A 12,006-nucleotide genomic window follows, 5' to 3' on the forward strand; every position below is an offset into this window, starting at 1 on the left:
CGCTTATAGACCAGTATTATTCAGCGCCCATGCGCCCATACGAAGCCGTGCTTCCATTTCATAGTCTCAGTGAAGCCGTGCTTCACTTCGTAACAAATTCGTAGCCGTGCTGCAATTTATACGTCGAACGGAGCCGTGCTCCAAGAATTGTAAACGAGGACTGCGGAGTCCAACAAATAAATCGTTGTCGTCTCCTCACGACTTCCGGCGGTTATTTTGTGCCGTGCGCAACAGTGTTCATTAAAGTGTCGTCCTAAGTTTTCGACAAATTAAATGGTTTTCTTAACCCTTATCGCAATTCTTAAAATATTTAAAATATATGTTGATTAGTGGTGTGCGTGAACTCGAGATTTCCCGAAACCCGATGCTTGGAACGGGATGAGAAGATGTGTATCGGGTCGGGACGAGATCGGGACGACAATATTCAAGATTCCTGAAAACATTCGATTTCCTATGCTACCAATTATTACAAAACGACACATCGCCGTACCTAGTACAAAATTGACTAGCGAAAAGATGTTTTCAACAATTGGAAATATCGTTGCAATCGAGAGAACCAAGCTATTACATACTGTCATACGTAGAGAATTTTAAATCAAACTATACATATCTTACTTTTCTGGTTTGTTAAAAAATATAAAATTTTGCAAAATAAACTGTAACAATGGAAATCAAAAATTGTTAACTAGGACCGTATTAAAAAAAAGACGCGTTCCCAGTATTTTAAGAAGTCCTAAACATTTTCGGAAAACTCGAAAGTTTCAAGATCCCGTCCTGATCCGTACTCGCACACCTCTAACATTGATGTCTATTATATAATATAAATACAAATTTTATGATAACCGAAATATATAAAGAACACAAAATAATTAACAAAATCTAATATAAAAATCAGTTTTCGATCGAATTACTGCGCTCTTAAAAAATGAAAAGTTAATTACTATGTGCCAGTAACTGAGCCTTTTCTAATTACCATGTGCCAATTACTGATCACTCATCTAGTTACCGTGTGTCGATTTCTGTGCACTGATCTAATTAGATCTAATTTGATGTAATCAGTTCTAGGTAAATACTAAACTTCGAAAATTGTATGAGCTTTAGGTATCATAACTTATTATACATGTTTCAGTACTTGCAATATTATTGTAAAAAAGGAAAGAAAATTACGTGCAGTGTCCATACATTTCACAGATCAAGAAATTAACGTTAAATGCAATACGCAGTTTGTCATAAGAGGGCTCTATAATCACAACGCACACATAAAAAAAGACATGAAAACTTAAAACGAGACGTAAATGTATCTAGGCAGTGGATTATTTATTATTTTTCTGTAATTTTGTCGAGTTTTATAGATATAATAGTTTATTCTTTTGTTTTGGAAAGCATGTTTTTTGTATCTTTTTCATCTTTATTTGCAACCTGATTCATAGGGCAAAATGACGTCAAACCATTATTAGAAATTTAAGAAGCTAGTTTCCGCATTTCATAAATCTTAGGATGTTAAACTTTTGATTCGGTTGTGAAAATTACAGGTGAAGGGAACTAGTCAAATAAAATGGTTTTCGTTCTGTGACACTATGTTTCCTGAAGCATTCTGTTATATATCTTGAATATATTAGATCAATTGAGAATAAACATTAGAAATTATCGTAAGATCGGCAGTACCCCAAAGTAGCCATGTTGCAGTAACGAGGGCAATCGTTTCCGACTTCAAAATGTCGCGGCCACTTAACATATAAGCGACTTTTTAGTCGACATTTCGAGCTCTATATTTAATTATTATACAATGCACTAAAACACTTGACTGAGCATTCATCGCAGGTAGCTGTTAGGATAGCTGTTAAAGTGATAAGGTACCCTGCGAGTTATTGACCTAAAAATATAAAAATAACTGTCTGTTAAATATGAGTTACCTAGAATCATATGATAAAGCAACCATTAACTGCTATTGTAAAAAAATACTTAGTACCTAGAACTGTCGTAATGGGAACGTCAACTTCTGCCAAATGAAATTCTTATTCAATGAAGAACGGCTCCATTCCATTCGTAAAGTAATACATTCAAAAATAGCATATCAGTCATCCCTTTCACAATACATACCTGGATTGTGAGAAATAATATCCACAGCCTGTCTGTAATTTAAATGTCTACAAGCGAAAAATAGTTTATCAAGAAACTTATAAGAAACAGGAATGCCTTGCAGCGACACACGGTCGGCGATCAAATATCCATTCGAACTGTCTGCTTTCAGATGTCATGGATTAGGTGAGAAATATCTTCCCTGATGTTTATAAGCCTGGAAATTACTTTATTCTTTTACTATTTTCACGTGTACAGCAAACTTCGCTGATGAAAACGTGGCCAGCCGTGTACCGATACGGAATTATAGTCGTCGATTGTCAACAACTATAAAAACAAGTCGAGAGGATTAGCCTAGCTTCCGATGTAGCTGAGTAGAATCCATTCTTCTTTTAGTTTAATAGCGAGGTTAGGACCTCTTCATCCGGTCTGGTAACGGTCAGATGTAGTTCAGAACAACACTTTTCCGTCAGCCCGGCCGTCTTACGGCGAGGCCATGTCTGTGGACCGTACTGATCTGTTGGTGTGAGTTTTACGATGTACCCGCGGTGACGTTTGTATAAATGGACCTCAAAGGTCGTTACGTTACCTTTCATTTGGCATCCTTACGGGCATTCTTACACTATTGTTTCAGATGCATCGTAATCGGCTGATATTGGTTAACGAGACCGGCGATACCGATGCTGCAACGAAGCATCCCGGAGGATTGAGAGCTTCCGAAATATTGAACCGAAAGAAACAGAACGTCGCGATCATTCTCCAGCATTCCAGGAACGTGTCCAGGAAGAAATAAAAGAAGATCGCGGAGACACCGCAGATATGTATCAGTTTCGATCGTGAATGTACACATGACCATTGTACCATTTTTATATCTTTACATTTTTACATTTTTATTAAATTATTTCGTCATTAAAGTTATACTTCGAATACGCCCATCCCAATCCTACAAATACTCTGGCGGACAAAATGATAAGGAACCTCAATATTTCTGAGGATGAACACCTATTTGTTCATATACATGGAAAATGAATACACGTCACAATATGGTAGTATTTTTGACGTAATACATGAAGAAATGAAATAAATCGTTCGATTCATTTGTTATTTATGCAAAAAAGTGAAATTTTGTGTGAACGAAATGGTAAGGCACTTTAAATATGGAACAAAAATGCTTTGACGTTGTCCCCGTTTTGACCGGTGGTCAAGCTGGAAAATGAGGCCAACTCCGGGATTTTACAGACTCCTAGGCAGAACCACCCGACATAATGCACGATATTCGGGAATTCGATTCATGACGCAGGAAAATTCGTTCGGGTAGAGTGCCAGGCGAGCCCACCTGAGACGCATTCGATCAGCCTATCTTTCGGACATCCGATCCCTTTTACCTGCGCTATCATGTACGCCGTTATAATTGTACATGCATTCGATCACGTACGCCACAATGACAAAAGGTATAAAAGAGTAATAAAACAGTCGTTCATTGGTAATCAAGCATAATACATTTCTTACCTTACTTATTAGCTCTGTATTATTACGCCACGGCTAATATACGTAAATTACTGAATAAAACCGCGCAAGTAACATGCAAATACGAGGCATAATTCGCTGATCACAGCACAATACACGTGTGCCAATAATTAGGCCAGTATCCTCCCCCTCCCCTATATGTACTTCGTTTATGCTAAAGTAGCGACTACCATTTGGGACCAATTGTTTTTTTCCACCTTGTGCCATCCACGTAGACCGAGAATTTTTCTCATCAAGTACACTTAAAACCAATTATTTGTTGATCGCGTCTGCGATTCTGTAATAAAGACTCGACGTGTTTACATGTATTTAATCGTTTATTTAGGTTCAACCATTCCGGCTAACAGTCTCCCATTCTGGGATAGTTCCAGCCCCGAACAGAAATGAATAACGCATGGAAGGGATGAAGCTGGGTTATGTTAGAGGAGGAGGAAACACAAATTTTTTGAAAAGATGATTATTTATTGTATAATAAGGATGACGAAGAATTATGACAGAGGAAGAAAATTGTAACTTTGTTTTTAAAAATTCATTATTTAATTATTTATTTTTACTGGGATTATGGCTTGGATTATTTATTTACTGTACAAAGTTTTACTAAAACTTTTATTATAATTTTTATTTTAAAGAAGATATATGTACGTTATGCACGAACAACTGATCGCCCAATTTCAACTAACAGACCGCGACTGAATATCGTCCGCGTATATACATTTTGATGTGATCCTCTCCACCAATTAAAGACGGTCATTTATCGCGTTTTACATTGTATGCTACCGCTGGTGTGCTCTAACGACACCGGCGATAATGGGTGTGTATCGCGGTGTGTATTTATAAGTTACAGTTTATATTACCGCCTGTGCGCGCTTAAGAAACCGGCGCAATGAAATCTGATAATTTCGAACTTCAGTCCCAAGTAAAGTATAAATTAATTTTTGTCCGAGGCTACAGTTACTTTTTCAACAATTTTAGATTACAACTATTACTACTACTACTACTATTGGTTGTCCTTTTAATAAATATATGTACTATTAACTCTGAATACACTTGGTAATGATATAATGAGTAAATGAAAAGTGATAATAATAGAGTACACCTATATCGGCCATGAATTGAATTTTGATGAAATCGAATCGATTATGAATTGGGTACGAGGTGTGAAATCCAATCGAATAAAAAAATGGATCGTGTGCTACGAATTAGTTCGCGGTCAATTAGTATAACAACAATCCACCACCGTCCCTGATAGATCCGCATTTTTTAAAAATTGCTACGCAATACATCGTTCTTTTCTAGCACATGTTTATATATTTTGCATGTTTGTATTTTTTCAGAAGTAAACAAGCTGTAGGAACAAAAATGATGCGCAACGCAGGAGTCGACGAAATGAAGATTATGCAAGAAATGTTCGAAAAATCTCAAACCCATATTCATTGCCAGAAAGCATTTCATCATCGAGGCAGGGATGCAGAAAAAATCACGTGCACGATCCATCATCGCCGAAGGATTCAACATTGTGGACTTACGGTCCGTGGTCGAACAAGCTTAGTGATAGGATATTACTCACGAACGTTTGCGTGTTCCACCGGTTTAAGGAGCTCAGGATTAACAACAACAATGTGCGTCCCGACATTTCACCGGGACGTTCGAGCAACTCAAATGAGTTGCGAGCTAAGATATCTTGACGCATTATTGGAACCTAATACTTTAGAAGAGACATTGTCAATTAAACAATATCAAGACCATACGATTCGTGGATTAAGAAGTAGATTGGAAACAAGCGAGGAAAAACATTATGAATTAAGGGACGGTTAGTTTATAGGAAAATAGAAAAATTAATAATGATAAATTGTTATTTTACGTACCCGCGTGTTTAGAAAATAATATTATTAGGCTAATGACAATATATATATATATATAAATATATATAAATTACTAGGCTCATGACAATTTGGGGCATGTAAGTATTGACAAAGTCATCGATGACATAAGACAAATATACTGGTTTCCGGAAATGCGACAAAAGATTAAACAATATATTAACAATTGTTTGAAATGTATTGAATTTTAGCTAATTAGTGGTAGACAGGAGAGGTTTTTGCATAGTTTACCTAAAGGTGACCTACCATTTCAGACAATTCATGTGGATCATTACGGAGAAGTGTGGAAAAGGTTTTATATATGTCTTGGCAGTAGTGGATGGGTTTATACCAAATTCGTTAGACTGTTTGCTTGTAGATCGACAAGATCTGAAGAAGTGATTCGAAATTTGACAGAGTTTGAAATGAAGCATTGTGTCAGATTGTTCGAAAACTAAAACGATACCGCATTGTGAATAAGTTTAAGTTTGTGTGTGTTTGTATGCGTATTTGTTGCATTCCGTAAGACTTATTTTTATTATTTCTTATTTACGTTTTGTGTAATATGAATTGTATATTTTTTAAGATCTAACTCTTGGAAATAAAGTTGTGATTCTTTGGTGACCATGGATTGTCATTCTACAGTTCGGGATTGGCCGAACTGTAGAATGAATCGTGTTAGCTGTGAGATGCTATCGATAAAAAGATTGTTTAATACATTACGATGTTTATTCGAGCCGAGCCTTTGTGAAATAAACAATTTAAAACTTCGACTCAGAATAATAAATTTGCCGATTCATTTCCTACAGTATCATGATACAAATGTCGAGCGACCAGATCTGGCATGAGATCCTGACTACAGGAATCCTTCCCAACTCCCCAATAGTTCAAGAAACCGAGCCAACAACAAAACTATATCAGTCACCTCCTACGAAAATGCCAAACGAGAATACGCCCCAACCAAGGACCAAGCCATAATACTGCATGCTGTAGATGGTATTACCGTCAGGGACTATGCATTAGCCATAGGAAAGATAATAGACCCCAGATCTATCAAATACATATTGAGAATTTCAAACGGTAGGGTATGCACATACCTAGATAACAAAGAAACTGTCAGCAACATAACAGCAATATTTAAATCAATTACCATCAGCAACACAAATATTGAAATCCGTCCTATGATTTCGCCGACCCAACGTATCGAGCTGTCAAATGTAGCATCGATCATCCCAAATTCAGTAATTGAAGATGCATTTAGAACCAATAACATCAAACTCTGCTCAAGAATAACCGACCTGAGAGCAGAGATATCGACCCTGAATTTGTGCAGCTTCAGACGTCAAGTATACGTCGATATCGACGTCCTGAACAAATTTCCAAGCACATTCTTAATTAATTTTGACGATACCCTACACAGAATTTGTGCCTCTACTGACAAACAGATTTGCTTATTATACAAAAGAATATGCGCAATAAATAAACAAAATTTATGTTTCTACTCACTATAAGAAGTGCTTTATTATATGAGAAAACTATTGATTCAATAATACTATCATAAATAATAAAAGGGAGTAATAATTTTTATAATAATATCGTGTCCGAATATTAATGCGAGTCACTGTACTTGAAAGCAGTAATCACAGACCCAGATTTTGCAAACATATTAAGTTTCAGAAGAAGACAAGTCTACAAACTTGTTTATAACAAGTCTCTGAATATTCACCACTTCAGAGAAACAGATCTGCTTCAATTGTAATCAATCAAGCTATAAGCAATGTCCTAACAATACAAACACGAACGAAAACGGTTCCCAAACCGATCCGAATATAAATCCCCTCCCCCCGCATTAACGTATCAATCATCAATGATATATTCATATCGGTCAACGTATTGTCGAATATCAAGAAGGCAGGACAAATACAATGGAAATAGAGACAGAAGAATCCAACACAAACAAAACGGAGAATAAGAGACCGCTATCTATAACATCAGAAGAAAGCCATATCAACCCAATAAAATTAGCTACTTGAATTTCAAGATCTCTGCTCCAATAACATTAAAAAAAGATTAATCAAACGAACAGAACCACCCTTTTGCAACACGTGCTACCAAACTATGTCGACCAACCACGTCCTTTTCGAATGCAGAAAATACGAAATATCAAGACAAAAATACAAGATACTACCCGTCGTAAAATTCCTAAAGGAAACCAACATCTACCAAGAAATAAAAACAAGAAACAGGACAATAAACCGTCGCTAATGACATGAAGGTCGATGCGACGTTAAACCTGAAAAAAAGATTCTTGGTCTTTTCCACAACAGTTTTCTTGTACAAATTCGTTGTATATTACCATCGCTTATTAAAAATGAATATCACGAGCCAGGCTCGCGAACGAGAGTTAGTCGCGATTATTATAATTGTTGTTACAAAGCAGTTTAGTTATTAAAATTTAAGAAATCCCTACAAAATGCAAAATACAAAAGTGTTAGATAAAAGCAATGATAACGAATCCAGTGATAGTAACGTGTTTGCGCCAATCACAAAGCGTGTAAGGCGTATGATTATAGTTGGGAGTAGTGAAGAGAAAGGTACGACAATCATGGATTTGCCAGAAAGTAAAAAACACACCAATAGTTTGGAAATATTCTGAACATCATGGAATAAAAGCGTCTATTTTAAATAATTTAAGCGAGAATCCAACAATGTTAGACCTATTTTTTATTACATTTGATAACAAGTTTCGGGAAATGTTGACCATGAAAACAAATCGCTTCGCACATCAGACAATTCACGACGAGCGAAAAGACGGCATGAGGACGACACTTGGTATCCTGTTATCTTAGATGAAATGGAGGCCCATTATGCACTGTGAATTTTGATGGGTCAAGTGAAAAAAATCAAATATTTAACTGTATTGAACTAGAAGAGCTGTAGTAGAAACGCCAATATTTAGACAAACGATGCCTTTTAAGAGATTTCGGCAAATTTCGAGATTTTTACATTTCTCTGATAATGAAACTGCTGATAGTAATCACCGACTTCTAAAGATAAAAGCTATCATCAACCTTTGGAATGAAAAATTTAAAGAAATTTACACACCCAATGAATATGTCAGTATAGACGAATCCTTAATGAAATATAAAGAGCGTTTAGCGTACAAACAATTCAATCCATCCAAAAGAGCCTGATTTGTATTAAAAATTTACAAATTGTACGAGGCAAGTACCGGTTTCTGTCACGGATTTAAAATATATACTGGCCAGTACAAAATTGATCGAAATGATAGTGCGTTAGAGAACGTTGTGATAGAGCTATCCAAATTTATAATAAACAAGGAATATACTTTGTCTCTGGATAACTGGTACTCTTCGCCAAATCTGTTTTTAAAAATTACACCAGAAAAAGGCAAACGTAATCGAGACAGTGCGCAAGAACAGGAAAAATATGCCAAACGCCAATCAAAAGCATATTTTGAAGAAAGGCGAATGTATATGAAGATGTTGCAATAATTTGATAGCTGTGAGGTGGAAGGACAAGCGCGACGTGTATATGATATCAATGAAACACGAAACTGCAGAGATGGTCGAGTAATCAAACAAAGAATTACAGAAAGTAATGAAGCCTAAATGTATCCTGGAATATAACAAGGTTATGGGTGCAGTTGATCATCAAGATCAGTTGTTTGCCTGTTTCCGAATCATGAAAAAAGTCATCGAAGGATACCGAAAACTTTTCTTTTGCATGTCAGATATGGCTCTGTTCAATACCTACATTATGCATAAAGCTATTCACAGTTGAAAAAGGGAGACTTATGTTGATTACGGTATAAATATAGCAGAAGCAATTTTACAAATTGTCGAATTACCGGACTACAAAATGCATGGAAAATCTAGATCAGTTGAAACACCTCTTCGACTCCAAGCTCATACATAAACATAAAATTCGAAGCGAAACGAAGTGAGAATGCGCGAAAGGTAAAGTAGCTTCTGCCGGAATGTTTTAAGAAGTATCATACCGTGGAGGATTTTTAGAGTTGTACGTATTTTCTTATTAGATATTCATTCAAGGTAAACATTTTTTATGATTGATTTTTTTTTGTTTATAATATGCTATGTAACAACAAAAATGATTTCTGAGGGTGAAAAAATAATGTACGTAAAATTTCAAAGCGACTGGATAACGGTAACCCGTGTCGCATCGGGTTCAAAGATTTGAAATTTCTATTATGTACGTTAATTTTAATATAAATGTGTACCACTGTTTTAGAGGCGGTACTAAATATTTTTTATAATAAAAATGTAATCTTACATGTATATAATATTATCGTGACTTAATTTAAAATTATACGTTATAATAAAATTAATTGAAATATCTTATAAAATGTTACATACTGGTCAATATACGGCTTTTATTCAGATTGATTTGCTGGTATCTGGATGACGTCACCGATAATCTTCTAATACTTGTAAAATAAATTGTTTATTATATTCATTTTTCGTTATATATAATAAGCTATTACATTCCGTGATAAACTTCAAGCCTCGTCTTACACTGTCATTAACTAATTTTAAATTCCTTACTATTTCTAAGGCTCTTTTATACGTTGCATTGCTTTTCGGAATGGAAGGATTATTATATAAAAATGCTCATTCCATTCAATCAGACACGAGAAAGCTTGAACATGATTAACTAGACATTATAAGTACGATTATAGGAGAACGATGCACCCCGATACATGTCACACAATTTTTATTAGGCTCTCAGGAGGAAGAAAGAAGAAACGTAAATGAAGAAACGAAAGAACTTCAAGAAGAACCGCAAGATATGATTTTTCACAGTAACGAAATTGTGAACAGAAATTACGTATTCTAATCAAAAGAATAACATTTGAAACTGCACACGCTCCGACGAACTTTCCTCACTTTCTTTCATTTCTCAAGGCCCATACCCAATAATAACAATCACATTCACATTCTCCCTGTTTTTTATTATGTTGACTTATATGTCTAGTCATGTTTGGAATAATAGAAAATGTTACCTTTTATCTTTTGTAATAAACTTGTTCCGTTCCGTAGGACCTCCCGTAGACCGCTTTCGCGAAGGTTTATGGCGCGGACAAGCGAGGTTCATCTAAAGAGACGGAAACCTTTTTTCCATCTGCCGATCATCTGTGCAGTGTCTTCCGTCTTCTTCATGGCCGCGAGGCGTCGTAGACCCGAAAGGCCCGGAAAACAACCCCGTCATAAAACTTAAGAATTTTAACGGGTCTTGGGAAAGTTTAGTCCCAACCGTCGCTGGGATGATATCTCAGGCCCCAGGGGACCTCCCGACCACGCAACTACGCGACACCCCCCTCTCCTAGACAAGGCCCGTGTAGGACGATACGAGAGGGTGGTGACAAAACGTTTAGAGGACACTGATTGGGAAATCGTAATATTCGAGAAAAACCAATCAGTGCATCCCGGCGTGGAGGTGAGGTTCCTTTAGGAATCTCAAGCGGGGGTAACCTGCATAAAACAACGCGACCAGTCGGGGCGCGAACACTCACGCGCGCTCTCTGTCTCTCTCGCTCTAGCTCTAGCTCTCGAGTACATTACAGTCGGTGATACGGGGTCGTGCATTCGGGCAGTCAGTGAATCGGACACTCTCTCGAGTTCACACGGAGTCGTTCGAATCGTTCGAGTCGTTCATCCGGAGTCAATCGGACAGAATCATTCGGGCACTTCGTCAATCTTCACGACCACGACGCGGCCGATCGGGCAGTAACCACCGACGGAACAGTGGGAGATTGCAATTCGGCTCAGTATCAACCGTAACATTGATACCTCGAGCCAGATCACGAGGCATTCCGTAGAATCCTCATCCGCGGCATAAATTCGCTAACGAGCGAACGCAATCGCGGGTCGAAAAAGCTCGACTCCCTTCGCACACACATTTTGGTCCTTCGAGCCGGATCCGCGACACATTCTGGTCCCTCGAGCCGGATAAGTGCGAAACAAACTGGTTTAATTGATTCGGTTAATCTCCCGACCACAAGTCTGGAAATATGTAGTCCTATGCTTTTCTGGCCAGTGCTCAGTCGATACACTTGACTAAACCAATTTCGCACCAACCGATGATTTTCGAAAAAGAATTTCATAATTTTGGTATTCTAAATAATGTTGTATACATAATAAATCTCACAGGTGTATTTTAAAAATTGGTGAAAAAAATTTCTTTAATGATATTACAATAATTTAAATCGCTGTAGTTTCGGGAAAATACTCTATATACTATATTGTAGTACCATATAGTGTTTGTTTGAATTAGTTTTATTTATTTTGATCTTATTTTTATTAATAAATATTTAGCGTTATTTATAAAACTTACATTTGTAGGATAGTAATGCATAAATGCTAACTGAAAACGTGATAATTTTTTTATATCATTATACTCGAGGTAGGAAAGTTAATTCTTAATTCTATCAATTCAAATGAATTCTGCAGTATTTATGGAGTATATTTTGATTCCAATAGATCATTTTGGACATATGTTG

The sequence above is a fragment of the Megalopta genalis genome, unplaced genomic scaffold (assembly GCF_051020955.1).
Source record: "Megalopta genalis isolate 19385.01 unplaced genomic scaffold, iyMegGena1_principal scaffold0049, whole genome shotgun sequence".
Taxonomy (NCBI): domain Eukaryota; kingdom Metazoa; phylum Arthropoda; class Insecta; order Hymenoptera; family Halictidae; genus Megalopta; species Megalopta genalis.